The sequence below is a fragment of the Panthera tigris genome, chromosome B4 (assembly GCF_018350195.1).
Source record: "Panthera tigris isolate Pti1 chromosome B4, P.tigris_Pti1_mat1.1, whole genome shotgun sequence".
Taxonomy (NCBI): Eukaryota; Metazoa; Chordata; class Mammalia; order Carnivora; family Felidae; genus Panthera; species Panthera tigris.
The window spans coordinates 56,909,644-56,935,352 of record NC_056666.1 but is presented as its reverse complement, the minus strand read 5'-3'; the positions used below and the strand labels follow the sequence as shown (position 1 = coordinate 56,935,352).

Below are 25,709 nucleotides of genomic sequence, written 5' to 3'. Positions count from 1 at the left end.
GGACTTTTACAATGAATTATATCTGTATCAAAAATCCATCATTAAGATGTGTTGGAAACAGTTTTACTTTCACTGAAAGTATCCTGTAGGTGAGAAGGAGAATATCTCAATGGCATATATTTTTCTTTTTGGCTCCATCAACAATAACAACATCCTAATTTGGACAGCTAATATGCTTAAGTATTCTCTGAAAAGCTATAATATATTCGAACTGTTTAGTTGCTCTCACAAATCATTTTGCTTTACAGCTCTGATCTTGAAATATGTGGACTGATGTCTGATTTATGCTCTCGGCCCTTCTTGTAGATAGTTAAGTGTTCTTGCTTAATGTTATTAAATAAGCCCAAAGCTGCAAATGGGCCTCCTTCAATCAGGGCATTTAAAAAAGACCTTTCCCTTTAAATTGTATACCTTGTCCTTTTGGGTAGTTTTGCTGTGGTTCACTAATGCCTTTTTGTCCTTAGGGTAGTATTTGTTCATTGTCATTTTCACTTGTCATCTCCTGAAATCTCTTGATCTTGATTTATAACTATTATCTCTAAAAATTTAGAGGATGATATTCAAAGAAGGTTATTTAGTGAAAATATAGATGAGGAAACTCTGACTTAGACAAATTGCATGCAAGGCATGTAAGCTCTATTGTTCTTTACAACCCATGAGTTGTCTTCCTATTTAATTCTGAATAGAAGGCACTTCATAGAAAACAAATCTGGCACCATACAAGAATAAAATGTTGAGTTAGTTGTACATTGTACATACGTGGAGCTACAAACTGGGGAGGTCATAAACATACCCATTTGAAAACTCTAGACCAAATTCTTTTTTTTCTTTAATGTTTATTTTTGAGAAAGAGACAGAGTGCGAGCTGGGGATGGGCAGGGAGAGAGGGAGACACAGAATCCAAAGCAGGCTACAGGCTCTGAGCTGTCAGCACAGAGCCTAATGTGGGGCTCGAACCCACAAAGTGTGAGATCATGACCTGACCCGACACCAAAGTTGGATACACTTAACTAAGTGAGCCACCCAGGTGCCCCTAAGACCAAATTCTAAGAAGGCATATGTGGAAGGCTACTTTTGAATTATGATCATTCATTTTATGTTTCTTTCCCCCCAAACTTTCATCTGTCTAAAGGGAATATCTTTATCTTACTCATTTTTGTTTACCAGAACCTAGAACAATATATCCAGTACACTTAAAAAAAAAAAAAGAACAATAATATTGAATGTTTTTAAATTGTTTACTATGTGCCAGTCACCAGTCTAGGTTCTTCCCATGTACCATGTCATTCAATTGTCACAATTCTAAAAGGCAGGCCCTATTATGATCCTCTGTATATAAGAGGAAGTGAGGCACACTCATGATCACATAGAAGTCGAAGTGTATACACTGAAACAGTATAAATAGGTAAGGAGAAGAGAATCTATATTTGTTATTTCTATATGTTTATTAGTGAGCTGTATCTTACTAGTCAGTCACAAATTCTGCCCTGGTTATCCTCGGTGAATGAAAGTTGAGGCAGATATTGGTTGACTGAATATTGAATGACAGGGTATGATATTCAAACCTACAAGAGTAGAGAAGAAAGAGGAATCATAATTAACTAGGCACTATCTAATTTGCATTTCAGTGGAATCAAGCCCACTTGAAGGAGTCCGCTCACAGAGTTAATTTTAAGGTGAATATCTGGTATCATGAATTCTTGGAAAATCCCAGTAAGCCCTATAATTAGGGCCAATGCACTGTTGTTCAGCAATGTGCAGTGCAGCCAGTTTTTCCTTTGGCATCATAACATCTGTTACCTCTTCAGGTGAGATGCAGAGGATGTAGGCAGCTTGTACTGAGAGCTATGCGATATGAAAAATTCTTCTCTTTAAACACTAGAATCACCCTGATGGTAAGATGCTCACATTGTGAGCGACACAATGAGATCTGAGTGTAGAAGATGACAGACTGACACCTCCCATTTCATGCTTACTCTGGGCCATGAGTGGGCTGACTAGCATGGTGATGGAATTATACTAGTTACATTAACTACTTAAACTTTTGCAATATCTGCTACATGAAGAGAATTGAAATTCTCATAAGAATGCAACTTGAAATATGTATATATGTAGAAAGGAAATTTAAAAATTTGTAGCATATAGAGATGCTTTAACTTCTATGCAGTTTGAATTTATGCTTTATGAAATTTGGATGGAGGAGAACGGGCTGAGGAAGAAACCCGAAAGAATGTTGACTAAGAGAACAGACGAGGAGACACAGGCATACCAGGTGTAAAGGGGCCTTGGTGCATGCCCCAGCATTGTTAAGGGATTACAAACTTTCAAACTGGGCCAAATGGGACTTTGAAAAGTCTGTATAGTAACTACAGATCCTCAGACTTAAGCTTTAGAAGCTTATTAGCAATTGTTCTTCTAGGAGTCAGTAGATCCCAGGGAGTAATTTGTGCTAACCAAATATACAAAAAGCTGACAGATATGTTTATGCCGAGACATTTAATTATCAAGATAACTAGAAATCTCGTCAGTAGAAAGGTTTCCTTTGGCCACTTGTTAATACGTTTCTAAAGATTATTTCCTGGACATGGAAGGAGGGTGAAGGCAGTGAGATAGTTTTAACTGAAGTATGGTGAGATCGTTTTTCACTAGGCTTGGAGGCAAATATACCCTCCTCTCTCCTAGAAGAGTTAATTCAGTAATTCACTAAATAGACCAGAATACTCAGCCAACTATCAAGGTAACTTATCAGGGCACCTTTTCCATGGAAAGTGTTAAAAAATAAAGGGTTTTTTGTTTTTTTGTTTGTTTGTTTTTTAATCGGCTCCTTTCCTTTTGGTTTTCTAGATACCATTTGGTTACATAAAGAGTTATAAAAAGAGCTCTATAATGTTAAATGTTTATTTAGCTCATAGTTTAAATAACTTGTGTTAGTTATATTTTAGATTTCTTGATAACCTTTGAGATATTTAATTAGATCTAAGAGACACTATAATATCATGTATATGTTGATAAACCATTACTCTAGGTCAGTTCTTTTTCCTGCAGATGGTACAGCCTATCCATTTACATTGCTTTTTTTTTAAATTAACCTTGCTGTTGGAAGATTATACACTGTGACATTGTCCTCCAAACCCCTCCTGCTTGCAGCCCATCAAAGATGGGCATCATGGGAAGGACACGGGTTTTGAAGTTAGGCAGACCTAGATGAAAACACTACTTGAGTGATCTTAGGATCACTACTTGATCTCTCTCATGGTTTCCCCATCTGTAAAATGGGAATAATTAAACTTATTGTATAGGGTTGCATATAATTCAATAAAAATAGTAGGTGCTAAGTAACTTAGCTTTGTTTTCTATACAAAAAGAAATTGTAGAAGGAAAACAAAAGAAAAATTCCTTAAATCGTTTTAACAAGAGTTTTTACCAAGGGGCCAAATCTGCCTACACAGTTTTTTGAATCATTTTGGAAGTAATTGCCAACTTTAAACACCAGTAAATGTCATCTAAAAATCTGTATTTCTCACTTTTCTTGAGAAGTGTATCTTCTGGGACACAGTGTCCCCATTTCTGTGCTGAACAGTGGGCAGCAGTGGAGTATCTGCTGTTCCTCTGGACAGGGCATTTACTCAACAGTTCACTGCAGACCCACGAGCCCATGGCACTCACTCAAATGACCTCTCTAGGTCTTTGCATTTGGGCCTCCTTCACTACATTATCCTTATCCTAATAACTCTTCATTTCATGATATTTTGACCAAAGAAAAATGAATGTGAGTAGAAACAGATACTGCAGTGCTTAAATTAAAAAAAAATCATGCTCTTGTTTTGATACTGTGTTTAAGGAAAGTGTGATCATACTTTCCAAATTAAAAACTGACCTGACTCATGATCTGAAGATGACACTGAATATTTAATTATTTCATGAGACTTCCATAGAGGAACTTTGTTACTGTGGCTTTGAACCACATAGACACCCAGGTAATGGTGCTGACTGATTTCTGTGGGTTGTCAAAGTAGTGCTCACAGTTTCATCGCCCCTGTCTGGGCTGCCTTGGAGTCTGGTGACAAGTATACACCATTTGTAAAATTAAAGTGCTATGTTCATCCTTGAAACAAATGGCAAAGCTATTTAGGGTTGGTTTAATCTGATGTTCTGGCAAGGATCCCGTTGGGACACACAAATTAAAACATAGTCCTGGGTCAATTATAGCAGTGTATCTTTTGAATGCGAAAGACTCAATGGTCGGTTTGACAAGAGTCTGGTGACCCTGCTGAGTGTTATTAATTTAATTGTCCCAAGAGACTAATGAAAATAGGACCCATTGTTTAGCCCTCAGGCTAAAATTGTCCACCATTATCTATATGAACAATGTCTGAAATATCCCCCACAGAATATACTTAAGGGGGAGAGACATGAGCACAATCATACCTTTAAAATAGAAACAACCATCAAATATAGAAATAATAACATGACTATAAATCCAAAATCAAAAATACATGAAAGAGAAAATTTTGGAGATAGAGGCCTTGAGTTCTGTTTCTAGATTATTCTGACACTCATGGCCCCCAAGATCTTCTATTTACACAATAACCATGAAGTATCACAGTGCATTTGACAAAATATCACATTTACATTTTTCTAGGGTCTTTATCATGATCATTTTGAATGTATTCTCTAAATGAGACACAATGTTGCAATTTTCAAAAGAGGTCTTTAGAATCAGATTACCTGTATTGGAAATCAGGCTCCAACATTTATTATCCAGTTATGTGACCTCAAAGAAGTTAACTTAACCTCTAGACTACCTCACTTAACTCAGTCAAAAAATGAGGTAATGATAGCACCTTCTTAACAATGTTAGAAGAATACATGGTAATAATTTAATAAAATAATAATAAATGGTAATAAGCTCTTAGCCCACGGAAAGGCCCAATAAATGCTGGTTATTGTTACTTACGTTGGTCTAAACTGTCCTTCAAACACAACTTAGGTTTGGATAAAGAGTCTTCTGTGATTCCTCCATTCAGTCATCAAATCTAAACCAAATTGATGAAAACAAAGCTTGGCTGTGCTGCCCTAAATGTAGTGTGAAGTACTATGAATTGTCACAGCCAAAAGCGACAGTTTAATCTTTTAGGTGACAGGAAATCATCAGAAATTAGCTGTTTGTTGGGCATCTGGGTGGATCAGTCATTTGAGCGTCGACTTCGGCTCAGGTCATGATCTCGCAGTTTGTGAGTTCAAGCCCCATATCGGGCTTGCTGCTGCCAGCTTGTCAGCATGGGGCTCACTTTGGATCCTCTGTCCCCCTCTCTGCCCCTCGCCACTTATGCTCTCTCTCAAAAAAAATAAATAAAACATTAAAAAAAAAGAAGAAGCTGTTTGTCTGTAGCCTGCAGCTGCAAATCTAGTTATCAGGGAAGAAGATACCTTTCACAGTCTGATGAGTGATGGGGGAGTCAAAAATATGAGAAACCTAGGACGTTTAAGTCCAAGATTACCTTGGACCTTCACTTCTCTGTCCTGAGTACTATATATAAAATGAGGGAACAGGAAGAGACTTCTCACTGCCACGATGATGTTGGATTCAGCAGTGGCCCTTCTTTATTTAAAATCAAACACTCTGTAGCCTATGAGCTATACGCCATATGCTCATTTGCACTAGTCTTTCAGTCGCTTGGGAGGAAGCGTGCTTATTGTAGCAGGCTGTTTAAACCACAGCAGTCTGTGGATGGGACTGGTATCTGGCAGGTGATTTGACTTAGGGCAAACCACTATATGTTTAAGTACTACTTAATACATTCTATGAGTATTTCTCTGCTCATCTTTAAAGATAAGTAAGTGTGCTTTCCCCAGTAAATTTACACACCTCCCCTCCCTTTTTTTTTTTTTTAGCTTTTTAAACATTTCAATTTTTGCCTGTCTGAAGAGTCTCATCAGGATTGTTTTTGATGGGATCTGACAGGCCTTGCCTTTGGAAGAAAAACCAGCTAGCTTTAAGATAGAGGGGTCAGTTCTCAGGACAGGGTGTTCAAGACGAGGGAGTGGAGATGCCTTAGTAACAAGGTCTGTGACATCAGGGAAGTCCTCTCTAGTGAAAATCATTTTCCTTTTGTTTGTTTTTAGTACAGTCAGCAGGTAATATTAATGCTCACATCTATTTTTAATTTATTTGATATTTCTTACAGTTCACATTATGGTCTAAGGTAATTGGCCCTTGCACTGTTGGCTCCAGGGATCTTGTGTCATCTCATAGAGCCCACTAGGGATGAACAGCGCCAATGGGAAGAATTTATAGTCTGTAGGTGCAGAAGACTGTGAGCCTTTGCCTCCATGAGCATGTGCTATGCTTGCAGCGCAGGAAACTGGAAGCTTATCCACCATTGTGAACACAGAGCTTATGAGAGCAGAGTACTGCTTCCAAAGAAACACTGTCAACCCAAATCACCATTGTACTTTTTTGGTATGTCCTAGTTTTATTTTGGTTTGGGGTTGTTTTCCCCTTTGGGAGGGGTCACCCAGTCACTCCAGTTTAACTGAAAATATTATGTGGACCCCTGCTGGAAAAGTATTCCTATTATATGAAGGACACTAGAGATGCCAGGAAGGCAAAGCATGAGTGATGAGGAGGGCTGTGTAATTACCATGTAAAGCATTTAAAGTAGAATTCTAAATATAATTAGCAAAAGTTGAGAATATTTGTGTCCTTTAGTTTTAGAACAACTGTGGCCTACACTTTAGGGCATTTACGTGGGGTCTGCCAGGAAATGCTTCATAATGAAGAAGTAGCTCTTAGTCTCTGCACAGTACTTCCAGAAGTATGACTGTCAAAAAAAAGGCTGGATGCAGTGAATCCCTTCAGCATCTCTGCATTTTTCTGTCTGTTAATCTGGAATCTTCATAGGTCGCTTGGTGATTATTTTTCCCGCTGAGCAGTGTCTCTACTGTTAAGGCAGGAAACTGATTTATTTCCTCCTCATTTTTGGTATGTGTGAGTGTGTGTGTGTGAGTGTGTGTGTGTGTGTGTTTTACATTCTCCTTCCTCACTAATATCTGGAATAGTAATTTGGCATGGTCGCAGTGAGTGTCCCTTAGGCTCCTTCCAATTCCCCAAGTGATAATTGTATCTGCTGGAGTTTGACATAGGAAACAAAGCAGCCGTTTGAAATCCTTGCCTTGTGGTTCTCAGAAGTTTGGTAAATCTAAAATTCACCTAGGAAGGCTGTCACAACTCAGATTTTTGGGGCCCACTTCCCAAGATTCTGATGCAACAGGCCATGGTGGTTCCTAAGAATCTGCATTTTTGCATGGTTCCCTTGAAAAACATCATTTTGTGGATTAATCAGTGCCATGGATGGTAGAAATTGGGGATATATTGCTGATACCTTTTTATTCTTAACTTTGAACATCAGAATGTGCAGTGGATTCTTGTAAAAATGCCTGGGTGCAATACCCAGAAATTCTGATTTATTAGTTTTGCTTTTAGACTTAAGAATCTATATTAAAATATTAAAATACCATCCCCCTAACACACACACACACACACACACACACACCAAAACTCCACAGGTGATTATTTTTTTGTGCAGCCAAGATTGATAACCACTGCCTTAGCCCTTAACCTCACTGTGTCGTTATTTGAATGCTTCTCAATGATTACCAGGTAGAAAGCTGGAAAAGGTTGCCTTCTTTGTGAATAACTAATACAGGGCAGAAAAGGCCAGATTATCAGCTGCCCCTCATTTATACATTGATTAGGTCTCAAAATATGACAAGCTGGACTTAATTGTTAGGGAAAGAGTAAATGAGACCAGGAGATAGCTGGAAAACAGAGACCTCTTGGCTTATTTCTTAAGTGTCACATCAATCTGCCCGGTTACGTGATTAAAGGAGAGGCTCTAACCTGCAAGGGGAACCAGGCCCTGATTTGTTCAGGGTCATGAGCAATGGCTCAAAACCATCTTGTTTGCAGATACTCCTTTCATGTTATTAGGCTGTCAGTTGACAGACTTTGCAAGATTTATGGCTCAAAACTCAAGTGTCCACATGTGTGTGAGAGGCTGGGATGGTGTGACAGGTTAGATGAGGTGAAAGGGGAGGAAAGGCAGCACATGAGTGTTGCTGAGAATTCCAGGCACCAGCCTTCGGCCTTCGGGACTCTGCCTCACGGTCCTTCTCTTCTCTTGCTTTTCTCCTCCTTCTCATCCCAGTAAATCTTCTTTTTAGTTTCTGGAATTTCTGCTATCAGAATTTAAAATAGAAAGTGGGACTTCAAAGGGAAGCACCTAATTTTTATGAAAAGATTCCTAGGGTGCTTTTAATAATGTCCTATTGAGGGTGCAATAATAAAGATTTAGGACCTCTGTCCATAGCACTTCACAATATTTCTTGTTCTCTTGAGAAAACTATGCTTTGATAGCATAATGAACTATATTTTTTTGGGCCTGTTTACGTCTCTCTAACTTACTTGAAATTTCTGATTCACATTCTCTTCACGGTAGGGACAGTAATCTCCTGCATCTTTCTGCTTCTCCCTCAGATATTTTTCTCTTTCCTGCCAAGAGGGAACCGGCCGCCTCTTTCCTGAGCTGCCCTCCTTACTGGCTTCCCTCTGTCAGTTTGTCCATTCCAAACAGAAAATTTCTAAAAGGTATTGTTACCCTGTTACTCATGTTTTTGAAATCCTTCTGAGATTCTGTAGGGCACATTAAATCCAGACATAGAGAAGCATACACTGGTTTGGGGCCTAGACTTTGTTTCTATTTCCCACCTCCAAGCCTATTAACACACATACAGGTGCGCACACACACAGACACACGAGTTCTCCAGCCATAGTGAACTTATTTGTCACTCTTCAGAATTCCGTGTTTCTGTATTCTCATGCCTACCCACATTCTTTTCCTTTTGCTTAGATTTCTTTCTGTCTGGAAGACCTCATAAACTTCAACCCTAACTTCAAGACTTTACTTAAATACTGATTTCTCTGTAAAAGTGGGAACTTTGCCCCTCAATCAGAGAATGTCAGGGGTCTCTTCTTTCCATGCTTCCACAGTACCTTGTGCACACTCCACTGCCCAACACATTATCTTTATGTTATATGATGTGACCTCCAGAGATGGTATTTGAAAGCAGGTTCTGTGTCTTACATTACCTCCTAAAGGGCTGACCAAATACTAATTAGAGCTTTTAAAAGCGTCCATTTCCTTTTAGAAAACACACACACACACACACACACACACACACACACACACACACAACTAAAATTACGACTAGGGATGGCCCCAAAATATGTTCCGAGGATGGAGATAAATACTTACAGGTAAAATATGTGGGGAATAAACTATCCAGTTTTCATTTTGTCCTGTTTCTAGGGCACTCTAATTTAGCTGTTAACAACACTTGCTGAGAACCACTGTATTCTGGAGCCTCGCTGGACTAAGCCGGCTTGGAAATGGTGTTTCAGCAGGATAGCTATTAGCCAAGCCACATTCCTTCATTATGGTGGTTTGGGGGAAGGGGTCAGTATCCCCAAACTTTACATGAATGTGTAACGATGTTGCAGATGAAGTGGTGCAGGTACAGTGACTTGGCAGGGGTTTCTCATTAGTGGCATCCCAATATGCTGTGTCCTCTGATTCCAGAGGATCACTTTGGCTAATAGACTGACTGCATGAGTGAGAGCCAAAATTCCACTATTTTTGATAATTGGGAAGAGTATTTTGTGCAATATGTATTCATAATGCACTTGGTAATTTGTGTATTAAAAAAACCCATGGAGATATTTTGCTTAAGTGCAAACTAAGTAGTATAAATCTTCATTGATTTTCAAGTTTTAATGCTTATTTTGAATATGTACATATGTGAGGAGATAGGTTTGCAGTGGGCTAAGAAATGGCACCAGGAAAAAACTGTACTACGTGACAAAGTTTCCTAAGACAAGTTTTAAAGTCTACATCTCCTATAGCAATGTACGTCTGAGGGCAAAATAAGATTTTCCTTATGTGGAAAAGCAGAGGGACTCCTGCCTCTTCTCCTGGCTTCTTCCCACCAGAGAATGTGTCTCGCTTGTGCTCCCAAACGTGGCATCTGCCCTATCCTGTGGTGGTTGCTGTTTCTCCTCCTTTGCTCTGACTAATGCAGTTTCATCGGACACCCTATGAGCTCCTTGCAATGTGGCCCTCTCCTTGCAATGATGCTGCCTGCTGTTTTGTGGGCTGCAAAGGAGGGTGGCCTGGTGTTTTTAGTGTTGCCCATGAATTTTGTGAAACAGCTCTTTTATTTCATTTCTGTCTTTTTCTTTCCCTCAGATTCTGGCACAAGCCCCTGAGAAAAAATGTGAGGTTAGGAAACAATCTTAAGCCATATAACCTGCTGTGCTTAAAAGTGTCACTTTCCTCTGAAACTAACCCATTGTCCTTAGACTTGGTCTATGAGCCTCTGTTATTGTTTTCATCTAGAATACCCTTTGTGGTTGAGACAAATATACACCTTGTGAGCACCTTCTTCTAGCCCTTCAAATAGCTACGCATAAAATTGGCCAACCTTGGGACTATGGGGGAGAGGGTAGATAGGTCAGTCAGATTGAGAGCATAGTACATATGTATAGTGAGGCATATGTAGGCAAAAGCTAGAAGACCCCAAAGTTCTCGAGAGTAATCATTTGCCCAAAGCCAGTTATGCAGTATCGCATTTGGCATTGTAATCTAGGTCTTTCCAACTCCAGAGTCCTGTTCTTTTCCGGCTTATCATTTCTTGTCTAACTTTCTATCTTGACTCTAGTGCCATATAGTAGCTGTAAAGCATAGTTGAAAAGTAGGTATGAAATAAATATTGAATGAACAAATGACTGTTAGTTTGTATCGGCATCAAACGCGTTTTGTGTTAAGGTGCTAATACTGTGGAAACACTGTGAAGACAATATGCAAATAATAGAACTATCGTGTATAATATCTTTTAATATCACTTATTTAAATCTACTTGTTAGGAACTGATTTGGAGTAAGAATTTGCTATGAGAGCTTGAATTTTTAAAGTCTATGGTCTGCCTTACAGTTGATGAATTGTGACCATAATTATTTGAAGTGAAGTTTTTTTCTGGAAACTTAAACAGATCTCAGGAAGTTTCTATAAGGTGTCACTTTTCCACGCATAGAATTTTAAATAACTTAATAACTTAAATAACTTATTCTTTTAAGTGAGAAGATAGCAAAAGTTGGTAACCTTGAGGTATGTCATAATAAAAATGACTTATTTACTTGAGAAGGACTTTTTAATCTTGAGGGATCCTTAATTATTTATGCCGTCATTACTATTCATTGTAAGAATCACTTCCTTCTCCTCTAAAATTTAGTTTCATTTTTTTTGGAAGGAGCTGATTTGTCTACAAGGGAGATTTTACATTCCATTCAAGAGCTTCACATCCCCTTTTTCCCCCTCCCTCTCTCTTTCTCTCTCCATGGAAATTCAGATTGTAGTAATAATGTTTATTTGCTGTTATTCACAACAGTGATAGCATACTAGGCTCTGCATAGGATAATATATACAGACACATTTGCATTTATATACATAAATACATACACAAGAATGAGTCCCTAGTAGCTATAGGCACATGCCTGCCTGCCCATCTTTCATAGATATATAAGATTTTCCTCCCCCCTGGGAGTTTGATTTACACAATGATGGGACTTCTTTTATACTTGCTAATTCTATTCTCTATTATATTCCAAAAGGCATCATATTATCTGCCTTGTCCGATTTGCTTCTGTGTCTCATTAAAGTGCCCTGCTGTGAAGCTAATTTTTTCTGCTCATTTTATTGATATTTTGGGAGAGGGAGATTTTTTTCCAAGCAGTTCCTGCTTTAGTATAGGGTTATAGTAGCTGTCAAAAGAAGGCTCCAAAAACCATTCTCTAAAATAAATTAAAAAATAAAAGCAGCTTATTTTAGTATCTCTATTGAAATATAAATTACAGGTCATTGATCTTTCCCCCCACTTCCTTGCAATTATTGAAGATTTTTTTTTAAAGTAAGACAATGCAATGTATTTTAAAAAGCAAGAAAACAAACCTCAATGATAAGAATAGTACCAAATGGGTTTGTAAATGGCCATGACACACATTTGGTGGGAAAAACATAATAAAGCCTAGCTTTGTTGTTATTAATAGAAAATAAAGTGTGGCCGTGATTAGGTTAGCACAATTCTGAATCAATTTAAGATCTCACCATAAAGGGACAGTTTAACTCTAAAAGTTTAGACAATTATTCTTGTCAGGTCAACTACCTTATGTATATCTATATCTATAGTATACTATATAATATATATAAATAAATCTAAATGTATATTAAACATGTAATATATAAAATATGTAGATATAAATATATAAAACATGTATATATACACACTGGAGTTTATATGATTGAATATATATTTAATTTAAATTAAACTAAATTTAATTTAATTTTTTTTGGAGAGAGAGAGGATGGGCTGAAGTGAGTGTGGCTCAGGAAGAGGAGGGACAGAGGGGGGGAGAGAGAGAGAGAGAGAGAGAGAGAGAAGCAGGGCCCACCTGAAGTGGGGCTCGTGTTTTACCCAAAGTGGGGCTCGAACTCACTAGATGTAAGACTCAAACTCATGAAGCGTGAGATCATGACCTGAGCCAAAGTCAGATGCTTAATGACTCGGCCACCCAGGCGCCCTATATGTGTTAAATAATACATACTGATACCAGAAAACAGAAATGAGGCGATAGAAGAGCCTGCACCAGCCTGGTTTTGCACCTTGGCTCTGCTGCTTCCCTTCATCTCTTTGAGCCTCAGTTTACCCTTCTGCCAACGAAGCATAGTCAGAGCACTTTTCCCATAGAGTCTTTGGGGGCTTTAGTAAATTTATATTTGTAAATCACTAGACAGTAGTGCCTACCACATGGTAAGCATTACAGCATGTTTGTTAAATAAAGATATTGGTAGCTGAGCTGATCGGAAACAAACTAAATATGGTTTAGAATAACAAGTCCCTGTTTTTTAGGAAGGCAAAGAAAATGTGTACCTTCTACAGATCCACCTAGGATTAAGTATTTTGTGACAGAAGAAATTGTTTCCCTTCTAGTATATGCTTGAGAAGTCCCAGTATGGTGGAGGGTCAGGGGCATAGTTTCGAAGGAGGGGGTCAACCCCTAATGCCAGGGGCAAGTCCCAAGGGTCCTGAAGGTTTTATCAACCCAACAGTGAACACTGAGTTAAGCTATTTCTTCCAGCCAGCTCCACAGGTGACTAGTTCTGTAAATTGTTAATAGGTGTGCTTGGAAGAGGCTTCTAACTGACATAAGTTTGCCAAATATTGGGTTAAACTCAAATAACAATCTTTGCAGCTTTCGAAGATTTAATATGCATTTCAATACTGCAAGAAAAGCACATAATCTACATTAGATCCCAAATTTATTTCTTCATGATTTTTCTTTTTTCTTCTTTTTTTTTTTTTTTTTTTTTTTTAAATCATTGAACTATTGTCATCTTCCAAAGGTCGAAGATAGAACATCATGAGGAAATAATGGTTATTTTTTGGTCCTTCTTATATTACATGGAGAAAAACTAAATAGAACAAAGTTAGCTTAAAAAAAGGAAGGAAGATGTTAATAATAGCAACTGAATGACATTTACAACTTAAGCATATGTCCATATTCATTATTTCCTTCAGTAGCTATTTTCCTCGTTTCTATTCACCTAGTAATTCTCTACCTTATTTCCTATTTCCTGAAATCATAAGGGTGGGATCACCTCAGAGCCCAGCCATTCTGTCTCCAAGTAAATGCCTTCTTATAAAACACTTTGCTGGGGCGTCTGGTGGCTCAGTCGGTTAAGCATCCAACTCTTGGTTTTGGCTCAGGTCCTGATGTCACAGTTCGTGAGCTCAAGCTCCGCATCGGCTCTGTGCTGCCAGCTTGGGATTCTCTGTCTTCCCCTTTCTCTGTCCCTCCCCCACTCACACTGTCTCTCTCAAAATAAAGAAATAACTTTCTTAAAAAATGTACTTTGCTTATGTGAGTTAAAGTACATTCATTGCAATGCTGTTTTTAGGGGCAAAGAAGTTGAAATCATCTAATGTTTACGCGTTAGTTAAATGAATGAACTAGCTCAGCATGTAACTGTGTGTGTAAGTTTTAAAAGCATAATTTCAAGGGAAAATAAATAGAACAAAATTAAAGGAAGCAAAAATATGATGGAAATTTAAAACCCATTGGAAGACAGTAACAAGAAAGAAATGTCAGTATAGGTAATGGTGACCTGAGTAAAGTGAGTTGGCTGCTCGTCAAAATTTGGGTAATCTGATCATTAGGGTTAAGAAATTAGGAGAGCCGCAATTGTGTTCATGTCCTTGCTTCTGTGTCCTGTGTTTCTTTATACTTCCTAAGGATCTCATTCACATGCAAGATGTTATTATCCAAACTATAGGCTAACAACACACACATTTACATTTATATTTCCACTTCACCCTTCTCTCTTGAATAGCAGGCTTGTATATCCATTGGCCTCTTGGACACGTTTGTTGAATATCTCACAGACAACTCAAATGTGACACGTTCTAAACAATTCATTGTTACTCACTATCCCCTTTGCTGTTCTGAAAAGAAACAAAGTTACTCCTCGAGGCACCTGGGTGACTCAGTTGAGGAAGTGTCCAACTTTGGCTCAGGTCATGATCTCAGTCCGTGAGTTTGAGCCTCACATCAGGCTCTGCACTGACAGCTGCAGAGCCTGCTTGGGATTCTGTCTCCTTCTCTCTGCCCCTCCCCCACTCATGCACACAAGCTCTCTCTCTCTCTCTCTCTCTCTCTCTCTCTCTCTCCCCCCCCCCCCTCTCAAATAAATAAACTTTAGGAAAATTTCTTTTAAAAAGTTACTCCTCTTCTTGAATTTTCCATATGTTCCTCACAAATGACACTAACCCAAAAACCTGGCTGTCATTCCCAACTCATTACCCTTCCCCTGCATATAATATCAGTTCTTTCTCTTAAATTTCTGCTCAGCCCAGCCGCTTCTCTTCATCTTTTCTCCCACTGGCCAGGTTCACCCATCCTATTAATTGTTTTCCTGGGTTATTAGAATTCCTCCTTAAATGTCTTCCTGCCTCCAGTCTTGCTTTTCTTTAAGATATTCTCTACATATATCTTAGATCTTTATGGTATCTCTGCCTTCCATAAAATCTTTTGCTAGCTTTCTTCGTATTTTTAGATTGTGTTCAAACTTCTTAGTATAGTTTAAAAAGTCTGCATTGGTTAAAACACTGCTTACCCCATTAACTCTTCTTTCTAACCAAGCATTCTTTGTATTCCCTTCTTCTCCAACCTGGGCTCCCCCAGACTCTAGTCATATCAACCTACAAATACATCTTTTCCTGTGTGTTTCTGTCTGCCTAGAATGCCCCTGGTCCCCGATGAGCTCTTGTTTTTACTTTATGACTTTAAGAAATACAACTATTTTGTATTTCTTTCTAAATCAAAAACTGCAAAAGAAGTTGCATATACATTTTTACTTACACCACTTTTTATCCATTAGAAAAAAGAGGCAAAGGGGTGCCTGGGTGGCTCTGTTGGTTAAGCACCCAACTCTTGGTTTCGGCTCAAGTCATGATCTCTCAGTTCCTGAGCTTGAGCCCCCTGTTGGACTCTGCATGACAGCTGCAGAGCCTGCTTGGGATTCTCTCTTCCCCTCTCTCTGCGCCTCCCCTGCTATCTCTTCTGTCTATCTCTCTCTCAGAAACAAATAAGCATTAAAAAAAAAGAAGTGAAAATGAGTGCACTGAATATTTTTTAAAGTTTTTATTTAAATTATAGTTAGTTAACATACAAGGTACTATTAGTTTCAGGTGTACAGTATGATTGAAGACTTCCACACATCACCTGGCGCTCATCACAGCAAGTGTACTCCTTAATCCCCATCACCTGTTTCACCCATCACCCCTGCCTCTTCCCACCTCGCTTCTGGTAACCATCAGTTGGTTCTTTATAGTTAAAAGTCTGTTTCTTGGTTTGCCTCTCTCTCTCTTCTTTTATCCCTTTGCTTAGTTGTTTTGTTTCTTAAGCTCCACATATGAGTGAAATCATATGCGATTTGTCTTTCTCAGACTGACTTACTTTGCTTAGCATAATACACTCTAGCTCCCTCCACATCCTTGTAAAGTGCAAGATTTCATTCTTTTTTATGGCTGAGTAATATTCCATTTCTGTGTGTGTGTGTGTGTGTGTGTGTGTGTGTGCGCGTGCATGCGTGCAGATGTGCATGTATATACACACACACACACACACACACACAAACAAATTTATATCAAGTGTTAACTTAGTATACCCAAAAGGTCTTTGAATTGTACTTTGAAAATGTTAATGTTATTATATTTTTGTACTCCTTGTAACAAATGATGAAAGGTGAGGGTATTTGTATGATATATGGAAATATGTTTAGTTTCCTCTATCCTAAAACATTGCTTATTTAAAATCAAACAATTTAGTTCATACTGCTTAGTTATATTATGGCTTTTTAAAAATATGACTTTCAAAATATCTTTTTACTTGAACAATAAGAATTGTCATAAGTGATTTTCAATATTTAAAAAAAATAATGTTTTTATTTATTTTTGAAGGAGAGAGAGACAGAGCATGAGCGGGGGAGGAGCAGAGAGAGAGGGAGACACAGAATTTGAAGCAGGCTCCAGGCTCTAAGCTGTCAGCACAGAGCCTGATGCAGGACTCGAACTCACCAACTATGAGATCATGACCTGAGCCGAAGTCGGATGCTTAACTGACTGAGCCACCCAGGGCCCCCAGTGCTTTTCAATATTAACACTAAAATTATGTCACAGAATTCTGTGTTTGAACTAAATGAGCAAATGGCATGTTAACTCTTTTTTACTAACAAATTCTACTAATTTAAAATGGAAAAGTGGGAGAACAAAGCAGGGATATGTTGTGGCAGGAAGCATTCACATAACAGGTAAAAAGTATCCTTTATTCTTCCATCTGTTTCCTCAGTTTTCATTTTTTTGTCATAAATAGTTATAGACACAGAAAAGTGCTGGCTTGCTAGTTAGCACATTGATAGTGATTTGGTGTGAATCAACTGCTTATTTGGACACCTAGTATAATTAGCAACTGGGACAGATGAGTCTAATTTATAATTGATCCTTTAATGGCGTTTCATGGGGCATGTGGTGAAATAGAATTACTATTTTTCTTCTTGGTAAATGAGTTAAATGATCATTTTGGTTTCAAAAGTGAATATTATATGCCTAGGAGTGAGAAACTAGATAAAAATATGTATGTGCATTGGAGCTTTTTTAATTAAAAAAGGAAAGCATATATTATTATAATGTTTAGATTTGACAGTAATTTAAGAAAGAACACTTTAAGTTTATACACTCTGAATTTAGTATTTCTGAACAATAAAGCATCATCTACAATTGCTACCGATGGGTATTACTCTGTCTCATAACAGCTAGTGTGTACTATGTCGTAGAACACAGTATTATTGTGTGCCACGGGACTCACTGGAGAGAATGGAGTGAAAGGTACAAACTTATAGAATATTTCCTGACTAGAGATTATTTTCTAAGATATACATAGAAAAAGATTAGTTGCCCCATGGGCAAATATATATGTTTATTTTTGTAATAAACCACTCAATAACCTATAACATGTACTATGCAATTTAATTTCTACTGTATTATTTCTCTTCTCTTGAGCTAATTTTATCTTGGTGAGTGATTTGAATTTCTCTGCCATTTTTGTCATTTTCCAAATTGCAGAGCCAGGGATTCCTGCTGCTTTTCTCTGCCTTGGGATATGCTAACTAGCTAGCCAGTGATGGATGGATGGATGGATGGATGGATGGATGGATGGAAGGAAGGGAAAGGATAGGAAGGGAAGGGAAGGGAAAGGAAGGGAAAGGACAGGAAGGGAAAGGAAAGGAAGGGAAGGGAAGGGAGGGAAGAAAGAAAGAAAGAAAAGAAAAAGAAAAAGAAAAAGAAAAAGAAAAAGAAAGGAAGGAAGAAAGGAAGAAAGAAAGAAAAATCCATATATACATTTTTTTAATCAGGGGAAATTATAGGAGAGGTCATTTTACTGAACAGGAAGTTAAAAAAATAATTACTTCCACCTTTTCATTGGCTGTCACTAACCTTTCAGAAGTGATTCATCATCATTATCAGAAAAACATTTTGAAGATCCAGGCTGCATTCATACTCTACATTGCTGTTCAGACTGACAAAATCCTTCTGTTCTAGGTGCACAGAACCCAAACCGGGTAATGTTGGCATCAGTCTACAAGACAGAGATTGCACAATAAAGCACTGAATAAGTACATAAAGAAGAGAATTAATTTAGGAGAAGGCCCAGATTCAGGAGTGTGATGAGTAGACAAAAAGAGCATTACTGAAGTTTGATCTTCTCTAATGCAGTATCGGCAAATAACTCTGGCACCAAGATCATTGTCATATGGCTACCTCCCAGAACCTGAATGAGAAAGCCTACTGTTTATTAAGATAAATGCAGATGTGTCTGCAAAGGAGCACTTCAAAATAACAGACCTTTTTAATGCAGTGTTATTAGTTTGGGATTCTTTTTTTAAATCATTTGCTTTATCCTTTGCTTTAGGTCATTTTTGAAAGCCCTATTGTATCATTAACTAGATTATGCTATGATTTGAGCATATTTCTTCATACTTAAAAAGCTTTCCAGGGCTACCCTTCTCTGGTTTGCACTTAAGTGAAATTAAAAGTCTGACTGTTAGGTATTGCCTTTAGACCAGCTGAAATAGCTCCTCCAGCTCACATCCTTAGGGCCTCATTAGAAAGAGGCTCACAGCATGCCTGACACTGGTTAATATTTGCAGAGCTCATTTACCTACATTGGAAACAAACCAAAAAAAGGCCAGACAAATCCTACTGAAGTGAAGAAGGCTGAGGGCATCAGTGCCCATCATCTGGGTCACCCTTCTCTGTCGGAAGTGGATGACCCACCAGGCAATGACTCCTTATCTCTTCTAAGCTGAAGGAGACCTGTTGAAAATGTGTCTTCAAGTACCTTTGTTGTGAAAGATTCCAGAGGACAAAATGGGTAACCCATAACTTTGAGAGAAAAAGGGAGTAAGGGCAGGATTCCTTTCCAAAACAAGATACGTTCTTTACATAAACCTGGTTAGCCAGACAGTGTATTTTCCAAGAGGATAAGTGAAAATTTTCCCACTCTTGTGTCTCTGTCCTGAGAGGATTCTGAGATAATACTTTTTCTCTATTCAGAAATGCAGGGTATGATAATTTGCAGTTTTCCTGATAAAACCGGTCAACACTTCTTCATTCCTGTTTCTCTTTGCTATTTTAAAATTCTGCTCTGTGGTATTGTCTGATACATGGCATTTAGATTCATGTACTCTATATGGGGGAAATCTGGTGTGAATAGTCAATATTCGAACTCTGTCTTCTCATACATCAAACTTAATTTGGAGCCATTTGTTCAGTTATGAAGACGATTTTGGCTAAATCTAGATGAGTGTGGTTAAATCATAGGCACTAGTTTGTTTATCTAGAAGCATCCTCAACCTTTGTATATCATTGGATTAGCTAGAGATTATGAAGTACCTGGTCTATTTACTAGAGGTTCTGGTCTACTGTACTTTTAATAAAAGCATACTGGAGAAAATATGTCAAAAGCTCTCGAACTCCAGTAGGATTTTTATCAAGTTAATTACTGAAAAACAAATTCCAGGGATGCACCCTAGATTCAGGAGTTTTAAAAATGTTTCTTTGGCTTATCTTTTTCTTTCTGTTTACTGCCACTGTTGTTGAAGACATAACATGTCTTCAAGCTCAGAACAGCATTTTCCTCATCAATGATTTTTACTAAATTTTCAGGTAAATCATATTTTTTTTTCAAAATCATACTTTTGTATCCTTTGTTGAGTTATGAGCTTTTTTTTTTGAAATTTTTTCAATTTGGAATTGTTGGGAAAGGGGTGTACATATTGGGGCTTTTGTTGCTGAATACTGGACTGCTTCAATTGATATTCTGAAGAACAAAGTGTGAATTTCCTTTTTCCCTGGACCCTAACTAACAGATATGTTGTAAGTTTTAAATTTTTGCCAAGTTTATGGATGGCAAATTTTATTATTATGAACAATAACTGTTTTTAAATGTTTATTTATTTATTTTGAGAGAGAGCGCACAAGTGGGAGGAGAGCAGGGAGAGAGGAGGGAGAATCCCAAGCAGGCTCTGCACTGTCAGCTGCGAGCCCAACGTGGGGCTCCATCTAATGAAGTGTGAGATCTTGACCTGAGCCAAAATCAAGAGTTGGACACTTGACTGACTGAGTCACCCAGGTGCCCCAGAAATAACTTTCGTTTTAAATCTTCAAATTCAATGAAATTTCATGAGTTATCACTCCTCTTTTGCTCTTTGCAACATTTGATTCTATTGGGTATAACCACTACTTGAAACTTTCATCTCCTGACCTCTATAATACTAATCTTAAATTGGTTTTTATTCTATTATTCTTATTTGGTCTCCTTAGCTGATGTTCATTAATAGTAAACATCTGGCCTTGGCACAGACTCTCTCATATTTATGCAATCTGCTCTAGTAAACATATCCTGTGTATTCAGTTTACCTCTATATACTTCAAACTTGAGCAGTGAAACATGGTCCATGTGACATTTTTGCTTCATATAGAGCTGGGGGGGGGTTGGAATTAGAAGAGTGCTAGGCAATGCTGAAGGCACCTTTAGTCTATTTTTCTATTTTATTTTCACAACAGCTGAGGTTCAGTGAGAAGTAATTTGCTTGACTAACATTATATGGTTCATAAGTGGAAGATTCAAGGCTTTCTAGAAAAGGTCCTTTGGAGCTTTCCTAGAAGTCCATCACTTTCTTTCATGCAAAAAGAAAAAAAAAACAAAACTTCTTGATGTTAGGATAACAGCATCTTGGAGTAGGAAGGTCTGGGATTAATAAGTGGATCATGTTGCAATTTGATGACACCATGCACACAGAATCATCTCTGTGTTTCAGATGACTGCAAGCAGGGATAATGATGACTATTTCAGTATGGTTGTTGTGATTCTTGAGTAATACATTTGAAAATGCTTTGTTAATTTTCAAGCTCTATAGGTGAAGGGTGTGCATGTTTATGAATGTGTTATTGTTTGTGTCTAGGGGTGTATGTGAAGTCATCTTCTGAAAAATTATGTTTACAACTTCCCTTTAAAAAACATCATATTTCCACTGTCTAGAATTTTTTTTTTATATTAAGCTACTCTTCTCACTAATGTTGATGATGTTTAGTCGATTCAATTTAGGCAAATAAAAATACAAAAAAAACACTTCAGTGGGGTTGAATTGAGTCCATTACTCTTAAGTGTCTCTTGTGTCCACCCCTTCCTCCCTCTCTCACAATGTAACCATGATTTCAGTTCAGCCTCCTTCATCCTTTCACCTTGTAGTCTTTAGCTGATCTTCCTTCCTCCAGTCTCTCCTCTCTCGCATCAATTTTCCACACTGCCAGTGGAGTGATCTTTCTAATCAAAGGAAGTCAATCATATCACTTTTTGATTATAAACATTAACTGGTTCAACATTGAACTTATAGGGTGCAATGCAAATGGCAAAACAGGTCATAAAGTTCACCTAACTTCCCCTGTTTTCCTGATCACCAGCTGCTCTCTTTCTACCACATGCATCACAATCAGAGTTGATGAAATATGATTTATGGTGATATTCTTTCATTCCTATTTTTCTTACTATAGATATTATGATCATTAAAACTTCAAGAATAGTATAAAATTTAACATGTCTAACTACATTCACATAATTTCTTGTATATTACTTTTCCTCATGAAATTTTCTCAGCCTTTTTCTAGACAAAATTGCCTTTGACATGTTCATCACTTTAGCATCTTCATATTGGAGAAAATAATCACATGTAAAGCTAAAAGCTAAGATGTTTCATTTTTATTCTCTTGATTGAGTGAGCAGTGTGTATGGCAATAAGTCATAGATTTTTGCCTGGACTATTCTAGAGGTAATGATAATTTATATTAAAATGTATTATTGGGGAAAAAAAAAACCTTCGGTTATTGATTATCCATGGATAAAAGGCTTTTGCCTAAAGGCATATCCTAGTTGAAAAATATTTTATTAGAAAATAAAAATACTAAAAAGTAGAAAAATTATTAAAAGATTATAAAAATATGTTATTTATAATGATCTGTTGTTGAAAACATTGAAGAGACTATACTTTTCTATCCAAGTACAGTATCCAGAATAATGTTGCATCCATAAGGATTGCAGATCTTTGCAGTCTGTCAACATTATGTTTCTGCATAATTATTCACCTTGTCAATTACTTGGATATGAGTGTTGAATGAGTAGAGTGTTAGTTCGAATATTCTGATCCCAGAATATTCCCTGGAACCTGGTCCTTAAAATAAGCCTGGAATATGCATTTGTTTTATTATCCTATGCTATCTTCTAAAATTAAGGAAGGAGAATGAGAATAATATATGGTTAAGAGTTCAGTTAATGAGATGCTGGGTGATTAAGTCATTTCTATGCCTAAATGATGGATAGTTCACTGGGGGAAATTTATTGAGTTTCAAAACCAAGTGACAGGTTATTCTAGTTGTTGGCAGTAACAGGGAAAACATAAGAATCTCAAAGTCAGTAAATTCATTGAATATTTTTTCTAACAACAGACTTTGTTACAAAATAAATGTTTTCCTTAAGATTCTAATTTTTAAAACAATTTTCTATTTAGAAACAGATAATTGAATGTGTAATATTTGAGGGGGATATCCAAGAATACAAAAGAGAAGAAGGTACTCTTATTCATCTTGTGCCCTTGGATTTAGCCTGACACATTATAATAGTTCACTACATGTTCGATTAATAAATGAATGAATGGCTGAATGGATGGATGGATGGGTGGATGAATGGATGAGTGAATGAAATAAGGACTTGTCAGAGAATCAGATATAATAAATGTAAACAATGGTTTACCAAATCCCTATGTATATAACATACCTAAAAATTATTTCATACCATGATACATCATATCCCTTCAAATGAATGTCATTATTCAAGATTATTACTTTGGTCTATGATGGCTACTGTTTTAAGTAATTTTGAAAATATTATTTTATATTTAATTTCAGAATAATTTTGAAGTTATCAAATAAAACAGCCCCAACACTTCATAATTTTATGGAAGCATCTCAAAAATTTAACCAGATATATTACCAAGTGTTCTTAACCAATTCAGTAGACAAAAATGGGCTTAAAGTGACTTCTGATTCTAAAACTGCATTTGCCATCAGAGGAGTTTTGCTTATTGAGATGTACCCCAAAAATATGTTGTAGTTTGTGAATGACAATTCTAAAAACGGAGCAATGGACTGGAATTAGGTTGTTGTTTCCAAGGAGCCTACTTTGAAGGGCACATTTAATTTCAAAGTATGTTTACTAAGCAGTCTCATTAAATTATTATCCATACCTGAAAGCTACATTTAAAGGCATAAAGATTGGGGCACCTGGGTGGCTCAGTTAAGCGTCCAACTTCAGCTCAGGTCATAATCTCATGGTTTGTGAGTTCAAGCCCCATGTCAGGCTCTGTGCTGACAGCTCAGAGTCTGGAGCCTGCTTCAGATTCTGTGTTTCCCTCTCTTTCTGCCCCTCCCCCTTTTGCACTCTGTCTCTCTCTCAAAAGTAAGTAAACATTAAAGGCATAAAGATTAATGTACTTCACCTACTAGTTACAAATTTGTGTCAATTAATTTCTATAAAATCAATATTTTTTTCTAAATACATATTCATTCTGAGTAAATGTGAATATTTTTATGGCCTCGCGAGCAACAATAATTCAGTTTGATTTATTCTATAAAATATTTCTCTGGATAGAATTAAATTCTAAAATTTGTAAATGTAGTATTAGTGGTTTGTCAATTCCAAGAGGATCAAGGATTTTTGTTTCATTAAATAAACATTTTCACTCTTAACTATTGTGTAAAGCAATGAAATGATATGCTGTCTTTTCTAGTGCTTCACCCCCTTTTATGAGAGTGCTAATGTGACCTACATGCTAAGTAATTTAGTAGAATCATTTGAAAAGTTTTGGTTTTCTAAATGTGTTGAATTTATCTTTTGAAAAACCTGACCTTGGCAAAACTGCCTTTCCTTTAATAACTAGTTCACCTTTAACCTGAGTCTCAAAATCTCTCCTTTTAAAGGAAAAAAAGTAAAATAAGTAAGGTGTTCTGAATTAGCAAGCACTAAAAAAATTACATATACCATCTTGTTTTGGAACGTTCAAGATTATTGTATAGAACACAAACAAACCAAATATAAAAGAAGAATAAGGGATAAGATTTGCTTGATGGATACTGGAGCCCATGCACATTGCCATATTATTACTCTCTCTTTTTATTGCTCTTCAGTTACATATGTTTTGTAATGCAGTAAATATTGGTACTGCACTTAATGTGACAGATGGGTTCAAGGGGAATGACTTCGCTGACTAATAGTCTACATAATATGAAAGCAGTGTTAAATTTCTATCAGGACAGGCCCTATAACAAGAACTCATTTGCAAATCAATTGTTGGAATTTAAAGTACATTTTTCATAGGATTATTATTATGGACTGGGTCTGCAATGTACCCAACCAAATCCCAACTAGATATCTAGTTAAAACACTTACATTGCCCTAGACATGTTAAATTAATCAGACGGGGAACCAATAAGCGTTTAGAGATTAAATGAAAACATATGCCTACTAAGTTATTCCTACTAGCATTGAAAGATGAGAAGAGAGTTGTAACTTGTTTCTGTGCATTTGTTTCATTATTGTTCTAATTAAACTTATAACTTCTACAGAGTATAGTGTTGAATGTATTTCACCTATTTTTTAACTTAGTGTGGTATTTGAATGTGTTATGATAATTGTATGCAATTCTAAGCATTAATTTAGTTCAATGAAGAATTTTAATGTTTTGGAGATATTTACTTAGTCAGATATTTATATATTTTAAGAAGTTTAAATATGCTTAACTTTATCATCTGAAGGCAAAGGAGCTGGACTTTACAGTACCCTATGAGGCAGTCATGGATTATGAGCCTTCAGGGCCTAGAGTAAGGGAATAAGAAACATGTTGCCAGGTACTTCCAGCCCAACGATCCTACAGTGCAAGATGCCCCAGTAGACAAAGGGGAGTCCTCTGAAGAAAACGTGTAGATGCTAAGCAGGAGAAACGAAGCCCCTGGTTGCTGGGAGTTGGGACTCAAACCACTCGCCACGGGTGAAAGGGTCTGGTCTGAACAGCAGCAGTGTCCAAAAAAATATGCCTACTAAGTAACATCTGCTGACATGGAAAGAAATTAGAAACAGAATTTCAAAATAGAAGCATCTCTACACTTTTACCTGCTGCTGCTGCTGCTCTTTTCAAGCTTTCTCAAGTACCTGATACCCTGGAACTGGCATGTAGGTGCCCATAGCCAGGCCCACCCTCCTTTCTCAGGGGGCTCTGTGCTGGACCACCGATTTTTTTTACTCTGCATGAAACTCTCATTTTCTTAGCACAGCTCAACTAAGCATTCAGAAGAGACAGGTTCAGATTCAAGCACGTTACTTTATCTTTTGTTTGTTTTTGTTTTTGTTTTTGTTTTACCAGCTATTTGTT

At 37.2% G+C, this 25,709-nt stretch overlaps 1 protein-coding gene across 10 annotated transcripts in view; it reads left to right on the top strand.

The window, feature by feature from the left end:
* SOX5 (SRY-box transcription factor 5) overlaps nucleotides 1-25,709 on the top strand; it is a 930,253-nt gene that overhangs the window by 295,247 nt on the left and 609,297 nt on the right. Inside the window, exon 1 of one of the 10 annotated variants that reach the window (XM_042991955.1) lies at nucleotides 8,636-8,650. The exons of the other annotated variants lie outside the window; for them this stretch is intronic. The gene's annotated coding sequence lies outside the window, so the exon portion shown is untranslated. Of the gene's footprint in view, nucleotides 1-8,635; nucleotides 8,651-25,709 lie in introns of those variants that run through there. 10 annotated transcript variants of the gene reach the window in all.